Below are 17,382 nucleotides of genomic sequence, written 5' to 3' on the forward strand. Positions count from 1 at the left end.
TCCCAGTTTCTAGAGTTCTCCCTTATATAGTCTTCAAACCATGGTTTGCAATCAATGCTACCTTGGTAACAAAGCATTCAATATTCACCATTGGATGAAAATCTGATTAGACTCAAGCTAATATCTTTCAACCGTTAGATCGAACTTAGCTTGTTACACACAAATGAAAAGTGACTTTATTTAGATATGAGTAACCTTACCTAAACATATGCACCTTGTTGGTTCAACAATAGTTAACCGAAGTTAGCCATATAAACACTTTCATATCAACCTTATTCATCTTAACCATAACTAGTTCAAATGACTCAAATGAAACTAGTTCTAGAGTTGCTCAATTGTTTATATCCTCATAAAAGTATACAAGACACAATTGAACCAAAATCGATTTTGATTCACTCGAATCAATTCATGAACATTATAGCCACGGTTTGCAAAAAGATTGCATTCCTTATTATATAAATGCGTTAATTCATGAACAAACCGATTTTAAAACATAACCTACTCAAGTATGTAAACGGGTACGCATACCTAAGTGGCAAGACTAAGTTTGGGTTCGCCAGTATGCGAACGGGTACGCATACCTTCTAAACTCAGTTGAATTTCCCGAACTTGAAACTCACGCCAGTACGCATATCGGTATGCATACTAAGTTCCCGGACTTTCATTAACCAACCAGTACGCATACGGGTATGCATACTATGGTTCCCGGACTTGGAATAACTTGCAACAGTTAGCATACAAGTACGCATACTGTGTTATATCCAATCATGATTATTTGTTCTAAACTCCCATTTCAATCATTGAAACATTCTTAGAAGATGACAATAGCTGTCTCACACAAACTATCATCTTCAAAGCAATTTTCAAGTGATCGAATGATCAATATGAAACATTCCGAGTCTACATCAAATGATTGTCTCACACGAATCGTGTAAGATGTTACAAGGCGATTTTCATATGATTATCTTTTGACTTTCGTAAAGAATATAAGATGAACTTCATAAAAGCGAAAGCTTACCGACACATATTTCGAGAAATATGTAAGCGAGTTAAACTCAGCTCGAAATATCAAATGTGTATAATCGAAGTCTATATATCTATACGACTTTTGTCTAAAATAGGAGATAGAGTAGATAGACTTTTGAGTGATAGATGAGTTCAAGTCTCTACGTACCTTTTGTTGATGAATTTCCACAAGCTCCCCTTAGTAGTTCTTCGTCTTCAATCGATGAACGCTGTGAAGTCTAATGCTCAACTACACTTTCTATCATAATCCGAGACTTAGCTATAAGTAGACTAGAATCAAGACTTATAGTACTTTTGGAAACTAAACTTGACAACAAGCTTGAGATAGCAATGCTTGCGAGTTCGACCGAGCAGTGCTCTAACAATCTCCCCCGTTGTCAATTTTAGTGACAAAACTATCAATACATATGGATTACAAAATAAATTAAACTTTGTAGCTTCTCATCCAAATGCTTGATTTCATTGGTTCTTCACCATTACTCTAAATCTTCGTCATTTCAAGTACTCCAGTGATTTTGAACGTGTTCAAATCAGCATCATTGTTGTTGAAGATCCGTAGCTATAACAATATATAAAAACAAGATGTTTCCGTATTGTTATTGTTATACAGTGTCATAGTATTATTACACAACATCAAAGTCCAATTGTATCACAACTTTGACAACAATACTATGGTGATATGTATCACTCCCCCTTAGTCAATACTCCATCTCACATGAAAACCACCCCCCCTTACATAATGATCCTAAACAATATGTATTTATAGTGTGAAATACACATTAATTCTCCATCTTTTTGTCAATATAAATTGGCAAAGGTACAGAAACTACTGAGATCATAATGAAATTCTCGTAGAGATACTTCATGACTAAAATAGAACATATCAACTTTGTTTCGATGATTTTCACATAGTCTAAACTTAGTGTGTTCATCAAGGAGTTTTAAAGATACAAGAAAACTCATACAATATTCCACAGCCGCACTCCCCATAAAGATTTGGCAATTAAGCACAAGTTCAAAACATTCCTTTTTATGTATTTTTAGGGATAAAGCAAACTCATGTCAATGGTTACTTTTAAGTACATGATTACATTCATTATACCATTCCAATGACGTTGTGTTGGCGCTGAGCTATGTCTAGCTAACAAGTTCCCTGAGGATGTAAAATTTAATCGAGTATATTGTTATACTAAGTACAATAATGCGTCTATTGTACTTAGATATGGGAATTTCATCCCCAACACATCTTCGTCATCTTCCTTTAGAAGAAATGGTCACTTACTTACATTTGAACCTCGACTAATCATGTGAGTGCTATCAGAATGCATGTCTTTGTTAAATTGCCTGACAACTTTAGACCTATGCAAACTGGTGGAATAAGATACCACAAACTCAGTATTCGTTCGAGCTTTCTCCATATTTTTCACCTCAAATTCAGATTTCAAATAGATTTTAAGGTCTCTTATTACATCAAGAGTACCCATCATGTCGGTACCATTGACATAGATAGCTACAATTCCAAATCAGGAACTTTCTTGTGAATACGCAATGAAAATAACTTACTTGTCTATCCCCTCCAAATCAAATAGCCACTTAGACGGGTATACCACATCCGCCTGATTGATTCTATCTATAAGTGAGCGTTCTATCTAAGCTGTAAGCACGCTATGTGGTTTAGAGTCACTTGATTTGGGTAACAAAAGTCTATCAAGTACTTTTGTAAATATCTTCTATCTCTTGATTCTTTCAGAGATACGTAACAACCACATACATATGCTGCATTTCAAGTCCTTTTGAAATTACCAAGCTAACTAAGCAGCAGAACACTATAAAGTTCATTATAAGAGAACAATTCCAGGGCTTTGTGAGAAACCTCGCGCCACAAGGCGAGTCTTTATACTTTAAGACCGCTTCTCATTATGCTTTGTGGAAAATTAATCATATGTCCAATGGGCTTTACACTTGGTTGGTTAGCACTACCCCACCACATCATCGGGTTACATGAAACAATATCCTTTATATACATGTAGGAACAGAACCCTAAATACTATATTGGGCCTTACATTCATGGGCTACAAGCCCTATAACACTCCCCCTTGTGCGGTCCAGTAAAACTTCATATGTAGTGCTTCACAGTTAGTGCTTCGAATATAGTTCTACAAATGTCGTCCTCTCATTGACGACTTGTGCCGAAATCAATTGTCTCATTAAAAATTTGACAAGGAAAAATCCAGTGGGACAAAACCATGGTACAACTCTTCACATGTAGTACACATGGTGTCTCGTACTTTACATGTAGTTCATCACATGCAATACGATCTTCAAGGACCGACTAGTCTAAGTTAATTGCCTCGTTAAAACTTCGTCAAGAAAACCCAGAGGGACAAAACTTGAACTAAAGAAAAGAGTACAATATTAAGAAAACTTAGAACATAGTTGGACTCGAATATGTTGCCTCATTAAAACCTTGACAAGGAAAACCGGTGGGACAAAACCTTGACGAAGGGAAAAGAGTACAACTTGACAGATGCAAGTAAAGGTGATCCGTTTCAGATGATCACTTTGCTCCGTTGAAGTTGATTAGTTGCTTCACAACTCCTAATGCTGAAAATCCTTATGGAAAAGACAATAGCCTTAGTTGGGAAATTACTTCCTGGTGTTTGTTGTTGTCTCATTAAAAACCTTGCCGAGTAACAAAACCCTGTGGGAAAAAGTAACCTCGGTGAAGGAAAATAGTTCAACACACCATTAAATGCTCCCCCTCTGTCATACAATTTTCATTAGTCTAATGCAGTCAAAAGGAGTTTATCACACTTTACTTTGGTGACTTGAATGTTTATAAGGCCCTGTTGTTGATTCTGGAAGTTACGTTGCTTAACAAACTATCAATTTTCATTTCTTTGATTCATTTATTTTCAGTAGATCAATGCGATATTTATGTCTTCGACGTTCAACATACTTGATGCTTTTAGTGTTGTCTCGCTGAAAACCTTGTCGAGTAACAAAACTCTTTGGGAAAAACTATTATTGATCGAAGGGAAAAAGAGTACAACACAACTTCAATTTCGAAGTAAAATATGTCGACATCATATCCTTGGATCCTCCCCCTGATGTCGGCATCTCCCCATGATTACTTTCAAAGTTGTTCCAGACAGTTCCTTTAGTCATGTATTTTTCGAAACTGGATATCGGTAATGACTTAGAAAATAGTCTACCATATCTCCCCCTGATTACTTTCGTTGGTGAAGATATTATTGTCCCTTCATAATCAACAACTTTTGGATTGCACTTTCATTATCATTCTTTTTTATGTCTTTGCAGGGATAAAACAAATTTATGTCAATGGTTACTTTTAAGTACATGATTATATTCACTATACCATTCCAATGACGTTGCATTGGTGCCGAGCTATATCTAGCTAACAAGTTCCATGAGGATGTAAAATTTAATAGAGTACATTATTATACTAAGTACAACAATGCGTCTCTTGTACTTAGATATGGGAATTTCATCTCCCAACACATCTTCTTCATATTCCTTTAGCCGAATTGGTCATTTATGTACATTTGAAACTCGACTAATCATGGGAGTGCTGGCAGGATGCATGTCCTTGTTAAATTGCCTGAAAATGGACATATGCAAACTGATGGAATAATATACCACAAGCCCGGTCTTCTAGTTCAGAACATAGATAAGATCGAGATTTCCCAGGATTTTCATCTCAAATTCAAATTTTAAATAGCTTGTAAGATCTCTTTTTCCATTAAGAGTACTTATCATGTCCATACCGTCGACATAGATAGTTATAATTCTGAATCAGGAACTTACTTAATACGCATGGCACAAAACCGTACTTGTTTATCCCTTCCCAATCAAATAGTCACTTAAGCGGGTATACCACATCCGCCTGATTGTTTAAATCAATAAGTGAGTGTTCCAGTGTAACTGTAAACACACTCCGTGGTTTAGAATCATTCGACTTGGGAAGCAAAAGGACATCATGCACTTTCGCAAATATCTTTGAGTCTAAATCTCCGGAGATATAACCACATCTACTATGTTTCAAGTTCTCTGAAAACTACCAAGCAAACTAATTAACTGAACATTATGATGTTCAAAAGAGCATGCGATCCAGGGGTTTGTGAGAAACTTGCGCCACAAGGTAATTCTTTATACTTTAAGACCTCATTCTTATCTCTATACTTTGTGACAAATAACCACATATGTCCCACATGATTTACACTAGGTTGGTTAGCACTACCACACAAATACCCGTATATTTGTCAATAGAACTAAGTTCTACCTGGATTGCGTAGGCCAAATATGCTATTTATTTGAAACTAATCAAAAAATAAAGCATGGTTCGATCTCATTGTGCTCTACTTCTGGAGCAACTAGTTATAGATTATATCATCAATTTGCAGGGATGATCCTTCCATTGACTCATGTGCATTCTCATAATCCGTCAGGATTTCATTGTTCTCTAGAATCATTTAAAACTTCGGAGCGTCCTCCCATTTGATTCATGGACATATTTAGAGACAATATTATGAGATGATTTCAGATGATATAATTAGGTTGTGCCTAACTCACCTATTTCCTTCTAGGTGAGCACTGATCGAACCTAGTGGTCTCTCCACCTTCCTTTATGGAGCCACGACCTCAACCACACTTCCATCAAGTGTAGTTGTAACACCTTAGTTTACGGTGCATATCCTTTATTAAGGATTTTTAACCTTACAGGAACATTTGCAGTTGGTATGTGTGATCTCATTAGTTTAGCGATATTAGTGTACATTCTAAATATCGACAATCCTTTTTTCACATCACATTTCCATTTGTGGAGTATATGAGTCTATATGAGACAAAATGGGAACACACCACGATATTTCTTATCGTTCCCTCAAAAAATAATTTTTCTTGTCTCCCTCTAACGATGGGAAGACTATCCCATTAGAGTGACTATCCGCAAATCAGCGGTTGAGAAATCGCCTGTCAAAAGGTTTAAAAATGCGAATAATTGTTGGAAATTCATGTCCAACATAGTCACTTAATCATTTTGATGACCTATCATAGTACGATGTGGAGTCGTAAGGGCACATATATAGTGCAACCAAAGATGCGTCATAACAAAAAAATGTCAGACTTATATCCAGTTACCAACTGGTACGCAAAGCATGGTTGACCAATTGTGGGTCTAAAACGAATAAGTGAAGATGCATGTAATATTGCATATTCCCCAAGCAGTTAAATGTAGGTTTGTATGCATAACCATGCTTTAGGAACCATCTGTAACCTTTGATGATAGACTTTGCGAGACCATGGGGTATAGGATGCTCTAATTGATCCTATTAAACATGCAATAACTATCAAGTCCTTTTGATGTATACTCTCTAGCATTTACAAGGTACGGTGAGTCCTTACATGTATAATATGAGCTAGTAATTTTCCAAACGCAAAATTTCTTGGGAACTATAACTAGTCCAAAATGTCGAAACATCCACCAGAGCCATAAGTCACTTTCATGGTCCGTATTCTGCATGGATATTTTTCTAAATATCACCTTATTTTCTTTGTAATATGGATTTTTTTCCATTTGCATCTTAGGATGGTCTCGATCCTGTTTTACTGAAGACTTTGTAAAATGAGTGATATGCTTTCTTACTTAAAATCACAATGGTGAATGGGGGGTTGTGCATCTAGTACTTTAGAAACCACTTACTGAGATATGTGCCGTCACTTTGCATTCTGTCAATCTTTTTCCCGTTATATCGTTCACTCAAATAAAGTGATGTTTGTGAGAGTCCTTTCAAAATAAAACATCATGTCACAACCAAAGTGTCGTTATGGTTATGTCAAAGCCTGTATGAGTCAACTCCCACATTTCATCTCAGGAGTCAATATGGGTTCAATAATCCAAATACTATAGTGATTTACATTTCACTAGATTGACTCATTATTTTCTCTAAAATATATTTTCTTCCAAATATATTAGAGACTATAAAAGATGCAATCAATTATATTCTCATCACTGTGAGGTTCCACATGATATCCATTTGCATGGGTTTCTTTGGAATTTAACAAGGTGTGATAATCTCTCGGTACATATAGAGATTTTGTGACGTCTTTTTTCTATCTTGAAAACAAATTTTGAATAGTGCTTCGCTCGATGATCCAATCATCATAGTCACGTTATAAGGTATTAGTTCAACAACTAGTGTATATTCCTTAAATTAGTGGAAGAAAAACCACTATTAGTTAGACATTGAGTCTTGGGAGATTTAATAAGTGGTGTGGCCTTATTACGTAACAAAAGTCGGATTCAACTAAATTACTTTAGAGTGAATACATGTTACGTTTCATCCAGATATATCTCAAGTTCTTTAGAGAATTTATTTCTATGTGAATGATGTACTTTTCATTCCATAAGCGCAAACATTGGATCTAGTTCAATTAAATAGTCAATTGGCTAGGCAAAGTTCTTCTTGTCATTAAAGTTGATGTAGAAATTGGTTGCTACTGTGATACACACATTACATTGCATATACCAACACCTATAACCAAGTGCATTTCCAACTCTTTCATTTATGATGGGAGATAGAATTACATGTTAGCTTCGTCCCATACTCAGTTGATACCTGTACTTTGGTGTTATAACTACCGTGGGGAAAAAATACATCTTCTTCTCATGATATATATGTCCCTTTTTACATGCTTTATATGAGTCGGTACGTCTAACCCTCATTACTTCGGAGTTTTTTCTATTTTCAATTTCTGCTACATTTAGCTTAATTTGAGAAATTTATTTATCTCAACAGGCCAAGAGAATCTCACCACACATGTCAACCACTTACTTTAGGTTGAATATATTACTAAAGATAGTTCTCTTATTGTCATACTTCAACATATACTGGTTCATGGATGAAGTAGAGAAATGGAAATTTTCTGACTCATATCATCTTTTGTGAGTTCTTCCACAAATATTGGAATACATGTGTGTTGATGGTGGATTTTAGTTCAGGGCTAAAATTATAAAAGCCAAATTTAATACGCTGACATCCTGCAGAGGATAAAGCTATTTGAGTGATGAATACTTCTTCACTTTACTAATTCACCTAGAATGGAGCATGTAGCAACAATCCCAATATTCTGTGAATGAAATACACCCAGAACGGAGCATGTAGCAACAATCCCGATATTCTGTGGACTTATAGCATTATTAATTAATGCATGATTAGCCTTGTATTTCCTGTGCTGTTCCCGCAGAACCCTCATTATTGGTGTGGCATGACGAGTGAGTGTTGCTCTTAACAGAGCAACACGAATCTCCAAGTGTCAATAGTGAGGCATGCAAGAAATACCCATAAAGGCTACATCTTTCGGTGTGTTATACTATCCCGATTGAGCCTACATCTCTCGGTGTGTTATACTTTCCCGATTGGGCATATATCTCTCGGTGTGTTATACTATCCCGATTGAGCATATTTCCTAAGGGAAATTTGGACTGCCCATGTCAGTCTCAGAAACGATCACGGCCACGCAAGTTGGCCGCATGATTTAACCAGCCTAGACGATCCTCAGCAGGAGCAGGCTACCACCTTGATGACCACCAGCGGGCCCGTTTTTCCCTGATCGGTCGAATACATACCACGCCTCCCAAACAACCACCGAACGCCAGCCTAAAATAGGATGGTTGGGCTGGTGTGGAGCATCTTGGAAAAGCTTGTACGCACAAGACTGCCAATGTCGGTTTCAAAACAGATCGCGGCCGTCCAACTTCGCTCGCATGGTTGGACGGCATAGATCGTCCCATGACCGGTTGGACAAGCGTTGTCCTGCATACCAGCAGGCCCCCTTTCTACTTACTTGACTGACCTTCTCACGACCTAGCCAGAGAGGAGCAAACGCTTGCTCGAAGTTCGGCTGGCGTAATGCTTTAAGGGTCACAGGAAAGTCCACTAGTGTCTTAAATTGATCACAACCATCCAACTTCACCGACATGTTTGGATGGCTTAGATCAAGCCAATGACCGTGGGACAAGTACACACATGCTCACCACCGGCTCAATGTGGGTCCTACATGGTCGGCCTCCCCAAAGGAGGAGCATAGCTTGCCAAACCGTTAGATTGAAGTCGTGTACACACGACCGATCCAAAACCCTAATTAGGGTTTGCGACATGTTACATGTGTCGCTAATCGATCACGAGCGTCCATCTTCACAAGCTTGGACAGAGGGGGTAGATGTAGACTTAAAAGGTCCCGAGCATGTCAACATGATCACCGTGGTCCCATCTATACGCATGACCAATCGACAAGGCCAATCATGGCTGAACGTCTCGAAGCGCGCACCCTAAGTAGGCATGTCGCGGACTTCCAACTCCTTTGCGGCAACGGATTTCTGTCGCAAACCGATCTCAACCACTCAACTTTGCCGGACAAATTGAGTGGCTTAGATCACATCTTCATGGGACAGTGAGGTACGGACGTGTACACCGGCAAGCCGTCTACACGCATGCCCAGTCGGTCCTGCCAAAAACGTCTCCCATGCTTGGATTCGACCAAGCTGAAGAGTGATGCTTGCACACCTCTTCAAAACCCTAAAACTTCATCAACGGTTGCAGATGAGCGTCATTTATCATCTCGTTCATCCAACTCTACCAGCTGGGTTAGGCAGCCCTGGCTAGGAGTTAAACGACCAAAGAAGCATCCCCATGTTCACCGTCCGCCACTCTTCCACATAGAGTGATCGGCCAAAGCAAGGCTCGCCCATGCAATATCCAAACGATCACTTGAAGATGGTTGGACGTGATGCTATTTTAAGACACTTGATCGTGACTTACTCCGTTAAGCCTTAAAATAGCGATGCTTCATACATGCTAGTCATATTCGATGCATTACATGCATAAAATACACACGATATTTCATAAATATCGATCTCCCAAATAACTTAGTTATTTAATATAGCATCGTATTCTACCTTCTGTGGGTCCCACGATCCACACAATCGAGACATCAAGCATGTCACAAACTAGGGGATACTTACTGGGGTATTGGTCTGGCGGTTTACAGCGTGCAGCGCGCAACGCGCCATCACAAGAACGTGTCAGGAAGACATGGACGGTTAGTAATGATGGGAGAAGTGGGCTTAGACCTGATCGTGTGACAATCACCAGCACGATCCCACTACTCCATCACTCCACTTCCTCCACTTCCTACAAGACAAGGGTTGTGCTTTATGACTTGTATAAATAGGTTCTCCTCCCTATTTCCACAACAGACAAGACAGAAACTAAGTGTTGATACAACGTATTCAAACACATAGAGCTTTGCTTACATTATTGCAAGCCAGTTCGGTATTCTGATACAAGTCATAAAACAACCAACACCTTCACGATCTCAACATCTACTTCGCTTCCCTCCCTAAGATCAACCCCATCTCCTTCATTTTATGACCGAAGCAAGTCTGGAACGGCCATTTCTTGGTTTAGGCCAGAATTGTACAGATTGATCTCTCGAATCAAAAGCACTCCCGTGCAGTGCATTTCTTTAGGGTTTAGATTCATTTCTCATCTACACACCCCAAATTACCAAAACCAGCAGAAATAGTTTTCACCCATAAACAATTGGCGATCACAGTGGGAGATTAATCTCTCAGTTATGAAGTCAATTTCTTCAATACCAATTCAATTTTACTGATTTCGAAACTGGTGGATTTTAGGTCTGGATCAGCAACCAATCCTGATGGGACTAGCGCTGACAACATTCTCGGTGTTGATATCCCAATCAGTGGTGTCACCGTGCAGCCAGTCAATACCATCAATGTATCTCGTGGAATTACTTCCTCTACTACCAGCACCAGCGGAGCAGGAGGAGATATTCCATTGGGCGTGACACCTCCTATCACCAGAGAGCCAGAGCAGCCGCAAACCTTGACTTCTCTTCAAGTGTAACGCCTCTAGCCGTCACCAGAGCAACTGCCACTCCTCCATCGGGACGAGGAGATGGAGGATCCAAGGGAGGACAACCCCCTATTACCATGGTGGATTTGATGGAGAGACAAGAGGTTCTCGCTAGGGCCCAAACATACATGGCTACAACTCAGAAAGAGGTACTCACTTTTCTTAAGACATTAACTAATCGATTGCCACATGAGCCACGACAGCCCCTGGAGCCAACAAGGAATGCATTCAACGCACCCGGAGAAAGTACTTCAACGAAGCGAGCCTACATGGACCTGATCAAAGAAGCGATAAACGGCATACTCGATCTCCTCATCAAGATGATATCAGATATGACCGATCCTGTCATGGATATTCCTACACTGGGGACTGATCCTCCTCAAGTCAATAGTTTCACTATGAACCAGAGTCCAGTGGATCAGGAAGCGGCTTCTCTAGTGGAAAGTTTATACGAACTTTTATAACTCTCGAAGATCAGCGGGCGGAGACGTTTGCTGCAATCAACCAGAGGAAGGTCACAACCGTGCCATACATGTTACCGCACGCATCAAGGATTCATAGTTCAAGAGGGCCCTTATCGACACAGGAGCGTCTTCGAATGTTATTACTCTCAAGACTCTCAGGACAGCCAAGGTTCGCCTAGGCAAGATCGTACGGAAACCTACTACAATGACAGACTTCGATGGAAACCAAACCAACACGTACGGGTATGTAAATCTGAATTTATCTTTAGGGCCCATCCAGTCGAAGGTGAAATTCGAAGTCGTAGAAAAATATCCAGACTACCACATGATATTGGGGAGACCGTGGCTTCATGACAGTAGGATTGTCCCTTCGACATATCACCAGTGCCTGAAGACTATGTTGAATAAAGAAGTCGTTCGTATCCCTGCATCGCTGTCTCCCTATGCACCGATATGTGGAGTGTAATTGTTTGAACCAAGAGAAGCTCCGCAGAAAGGATCAAACAAAGTTCATTGCATCCCACTCCCCACGTGGGCGTCAATTCAGGAGGAGGACCGACTCGCATTATTGAGGGATAAGCCCCACGATGCATCTTTGCTGACAAGGCATTCTTCTTCATCCGGTGAAGCCGCAACCCACGCTCACGCTAAGAGGGAACGAACTGTTGTGGAAGGTCGTGACTAGAAAAAGAAAACTGTATACTGACGCCGCTGTTAGCAATGAGCAGGAGAGACTGTTACCCAGTCTCCCCGCCCAACGTAATGCTACCAAAACGACGATCCACAGGAAGAGGTGATGGATGCTCCACCACAGCTGCAAGACGGCACCAACTCCACAACTGATGAGCTCAAAATCGTTAACATCGGGAATGAGGAATCTCCTAGGCCTATCTCCACCAGATCAACCTTGTGTACGGATGAATCGCACGAAGCTTGTACAACTTCTCAAAGAATACCATGACATATTCGCTTGGAAATATGAAGAAATACCCGGTCCCGATGAAAAATTGGCCACCCACCATCTACATGTCATACCTGGAGCCAAGCTGATTAAGCAATCTCCGAGGAAATTCAGGCACGAGTCAGAAGAGCAAATCAAGACTGAGATTCAGAAGTTGCTTGCTGCTGGCTTCATTAAGCTCATCCATCATCCGACCTGGTTGGCTAATGCGGTCCCGGTGAAAAGAAAAACAGACAGATCAGGTGTTGCGTGGATTTCAGAGACTTGAACAAATGCTGCCCCAAAGACGATTTTCCTCTACCTAACACTGCATGTTAGTAGACTCCATCAACGGACACGACATGTTCTTCTTCATGGATGGATATAGCGGGTACAATCAAATAAGGATGTACGAGCATGACGCAAGTAAGACATCTTTTCGAACTCCTCTCGGAAATTTTTATTATATTGTAATGCCATTTGGTTTAAAGAATGCCGGTGCAACGTATCAACGGTCTATGACGACAATCTTCCACTGGAGCCGATACCTTAAGGGAGCAGCCTCAAGAAGATAACGATGTCTGCGCGTCATGTCGAGAAAGATCCGGGCGAATCACTCTATCAGACGATGGTGCATGTCTATCGTGCTATGTTGGAGAATCTGCGCTTTTGGTCATCCTCTGGACTTCGTGAAGCTGTTGAACGCTCATCTATAACAACATCTGCCTTGCTAGAAAGAACCAGGTTTTCCAGTAATTAAGAGCCTCATGATGTTCGTTACTCAACATACATATCGCCAACATGCAATACAACCTTCAGCCTTCCGTAAGCTGTTTCGCTGAAGCAGTAAGCGGAAAGCCACCGAGATACAACATCCTGTGCGTCCAAAATTTCCAACTTTAGCTCTAGTACCACTTGCACGACTGCCACAATGATGAAACAACGTCCAAGATATTCCATATCTGGATCGACGGTAACTACATCAATGAGAGACGCTTTCAGAATTTGTCTTCCATGGAAGAAGTAGTTGCGTTACCAAAGGAGATTGCACTTGGGACTTAAGAGGTAAATACAAATCCTCCACGTCAAGAGCTTCATCATATTTGCAGAACCTATTAGTTAAGTCATTCGCATGAAGGAACTTCCCTACTCCTCAAAGACACGATCCAAAGATGATAATGGCAAAGGAGTATGATTGGGGACTGTATCCCTCTTATCTATTCCATGAGGAAACATCAAGAAAGCCATCGGTTCCAGCTTCTCCCTCTAATAACGAGACGATCTCTACCATTATATGAAGGGTGCCAAGTTCGTGCAAGTTGCCACCACGCCTCTCCCTTCCAGTCTCTTCTGATCACAACTGCTGCCAGGAACCCTCGTCGATTGATACCATCCAGAGATTCACCATATCAACGACCACTACGTACAAAAGACCCATCGGGCATACAAGATGGATCCACGCAGACCACTCTTGGGGACTGAGGCTCAGCATGAAATTCCTTCGCCGCCAGTTAAGAACTTCTTCAACACAAGAGAGATGGTCAATCAAGAAGCATGTAATTCGCAAGTGGAAACCAAACTGAAGAAGAGACCGCTTCAACACTCTCTCCAGCAGAAGCCGCTTCAACGCTCCCTCCACCAGAATCTGCTTCAACGCTCTCCGGGACCTGCTCGCTCCAGAAGCTGCTTCAACGCTCTCCGGGACCTGCTCGCTCCAGAAGCTGCTTCAACGCTCTCCGGGACCTGCTCGCTCCAGAAGCTGCTTCAACGCTATTTGCAGGACCCACATTCACTTTTGAGCACACAAAGTTCATTTTTGAGCAAAGCAGACGCATGATGAGTCCCACGTTCGAGCGAAGCAGGCAACAAGGCCGGTGTTTGGTCAAGGCAACAAGGCCGGTGTTTGGTCAAGATAGCAGGGTCGGTGTTTGGTCTAAGTAGCAAGGATGGCACTCGAGCAAGCACATCAACCGTACGGGAAAAACAGGCACAAGACAGGGCCAGCGTTTGAAACATGTATACGGTGGACCCGTGTTTGATCGAAGCATGCACAGTTTCCCATGTTCGAAGCAAGCATGCTCACATCGGGTCCCACGTTCGACCGAAGCAGGCACGCAGTGGACCCACGTTTAACCGAAGCAGGCACATCAAGCCCACATTCGATCAAGCAGGCGCATGATGAGTCCCACGGTTGAGCGAAGTAGGCGGGACCACATTCCTATCAAACATGTGCAACAGGGTGACGTTTGGTCGAAGCATATACATGGTGGGGTCCACATTCGTCCAGGGTTACATGCACGGTTTTCTATGGGAAGAGGAGCATACAAGTTCTATTCCCTTCTTGGCTCAAATACCCAAAAGAGGAAACCGGCCCAACCAAGGTCGTGGTCACACCTGGCGTACTCACACGGACGATTGCCAACATGGCCGGCCAAAGTCTCTCCAGGTAAACTTACTTTGTCTTTTCTTTTTATGTTGTATACGTCACCATCTCATGCCTACCCCACAATAACGCAACCATTATGTGCCAGGCATGGGACTTAATGTTGATGGTGGATTTTAGTTCAGGGCTAAAATTATAAAAACCAAATTTAATATGCTGACATCCTGCAGAGGATAAAGCTATTTGAGTGATGAATACTTCTTCACTTTACTAATTCACCTAGAATGGAGCATGTAGCAACAATCCCAATATTCTGTGAATTAAATACACCCAGAACGGAGCATGTAGCGACAATCCCGATATTCTGTGGACTTATAGCATTATTAATTAATGCATGATTAGCCTTGTATTTCCTGTGATGTTCCCGCAGAACCCTCATTATTGGTGCGGCATGACGAGTGAGTGTTGCTCTTAACAGAGCAAAACGAATCTCCAAGTGTCGATAGTGAGGCATGCAAGAAATACCCGTACAGGCTACATCTTTCGGTGTGTTATACTATCCCGATTGAGCCTACATCTCTCGGTGTGTTATACTTTCCCGATTGAGCATATATCTCTCGGTGTGTTATACTAGCCCGATTGAGCATATTTCCTAAGGAAAATTTGGACTTCCCATGTCAGTCTCAGAAACGATCACGACCACGCAAGTTGGCCGCATGATTTAACCAGCCTAGACGATCCTCAGCAGGAGCAGGCTACTACCTTGATGACCACCAGCGGGCCCGTTTTTGCCCTGGTCGGTCGAATACATACCACGCCTCCCAAATACCCACCGAACGCCAGCCTAAAGTAGGATAGTTGGGCTGGTGTGGAGCAGCTTGGAAAATCTTGTACGCACAAGACTGCCAATATTGGTTTCAAAATAGATCGCGGCCGTCCAACTTTGCCCGCATAGTTGGACGACATAGATCGTCCCATGACCGGTTGGACAAGCGTTGTCCTGCATACCGGCAGGTCCCCTTTCTACTTACTTGACCAACCTTCTCACGACCTAGCCAGGGAGGAGCAAACGCTTGCTCGAAGTTCGGCCGGCATGATGCTTTAAGGGTCACAGGAAAGTCCACTAGTGTCTTAAATTGATCACTACCATCCAACTTCACCGGCATGTTTGGATGGCTTAGATCAAGCCTATAACCGTGGGACAAGTACACACATGCTCACCACCGGCTCAATGTGGGTCCCATATGGTCGGCCTCCCAAAGGATGAGCATAGCTTTCCAAACCGTTAGGTTGAAGTCGTGTACACACGACCGATCCAAAACCCTAATTAGGGTTTGCGGTATGTTACATGTGTCGCTAATCGATCACGAGCGTCCATCTTCGCAAGCTTGGACGGAGGGCGTAGATGTAGACTTAAAAGGTCCCGAGCATGTCAACATGATCACCGTGGGCCCATCTACACGCATGACCAATCGACCAAGGCCAATCATGGCTGAACTTCTCGAAGCGCGCACCCGAAGTAGGCATGTCGCGCGGATTCCAACTCCTTTACAGCAACGGATTTCTGCCGCAAACCGATCTCAACCACTCAACTTTGCCGGAAAAATTGAGTGGTTTAGATCACATCTTCATGGGACTGTGAGGTACGGACGTGTACACCGACAAGCCGTCTACACGCATGTCCGGTCGGTCCTGCCAAAAACGTCTCCCATACTTGGATTCAACCAAGTTGAAGAGTGATGCTTGCGCACCTCTTCAAAACCCTAAAACTTCATTAACGGTTGCATATGAGCGTCATATATCATCTCGTTCGTCCAACTCTACCTGCTGGGTTAGGCAGCCCTGGCTAGGAGTTAAATGACCAAAGAAGCATCCCCATGATCACCGTCCGCCACTCTTCCACATAGAGTGATCGGCCAAAGAAAGGCTCTCTCATGCAGTCTCCAAACGGTCACTTGAAGATAGTTGGACATGATGCTATTTTAAGACACTTGATCGTGACTTACTCCGTTAAGCCTTAAAATAGCGGTGCTTCATATATGCTGAATATATTCGATACATTACATGCATAGAATACACACAATATTTCATAAATATCGATTTCCCAAATAACTTAGTTATTTAATCTAGCATCGTATGCTACCTTCTGTGGGTCCCACGATCCACACAACCGAGACATCAAGCATGTCACAAACTGGGATATTGGTCTGGCAGTTTACAGCGCGCAACGCGCCATCACAAGAACGTGTCAGGAAGACATGGACGGTTAGTAATGATGGGAAAAGTGGGCTTAGACCTGATCGTGTGATAATCACCAGCACAACCCCACTACTCCATCACTCCACTTCCTACGAGACGAGGGTTGTGCTTTATGACTTGTATAAATAGGTTCTCCTACCTATTTCCACAACAGACAAGACAAAAACCAAGTGTTGATACAACGTATTCAAACACACAGAGCTTTGCTTACATTATTGCAAGCCAGTTCGGTATTCTGATACAAGTCATAAAACAGCCAACACCTTCACGATCTTAACATCTTCTTCGCTTCCCTTCCTAAGATCAACCCCATCTCCTTCATTTTGTGACCGAAGCAAGTCTGGAACGACC

The sequence above is a fragment of the Papaver somniferum genome, chromosome 1, assembly GCF_003573695.1.
Source record: "Papaver somniferum cultivar HN1 chromosome 1, ASM357369v1, whole genome shotgun sequence".
Lineage (NCBI taxonomy): Eukaryota > Viridiplantae > Streptophyta > Magnoliopsida > Ranunculales > Papaveraceae > Papaver > Papaver somniferum.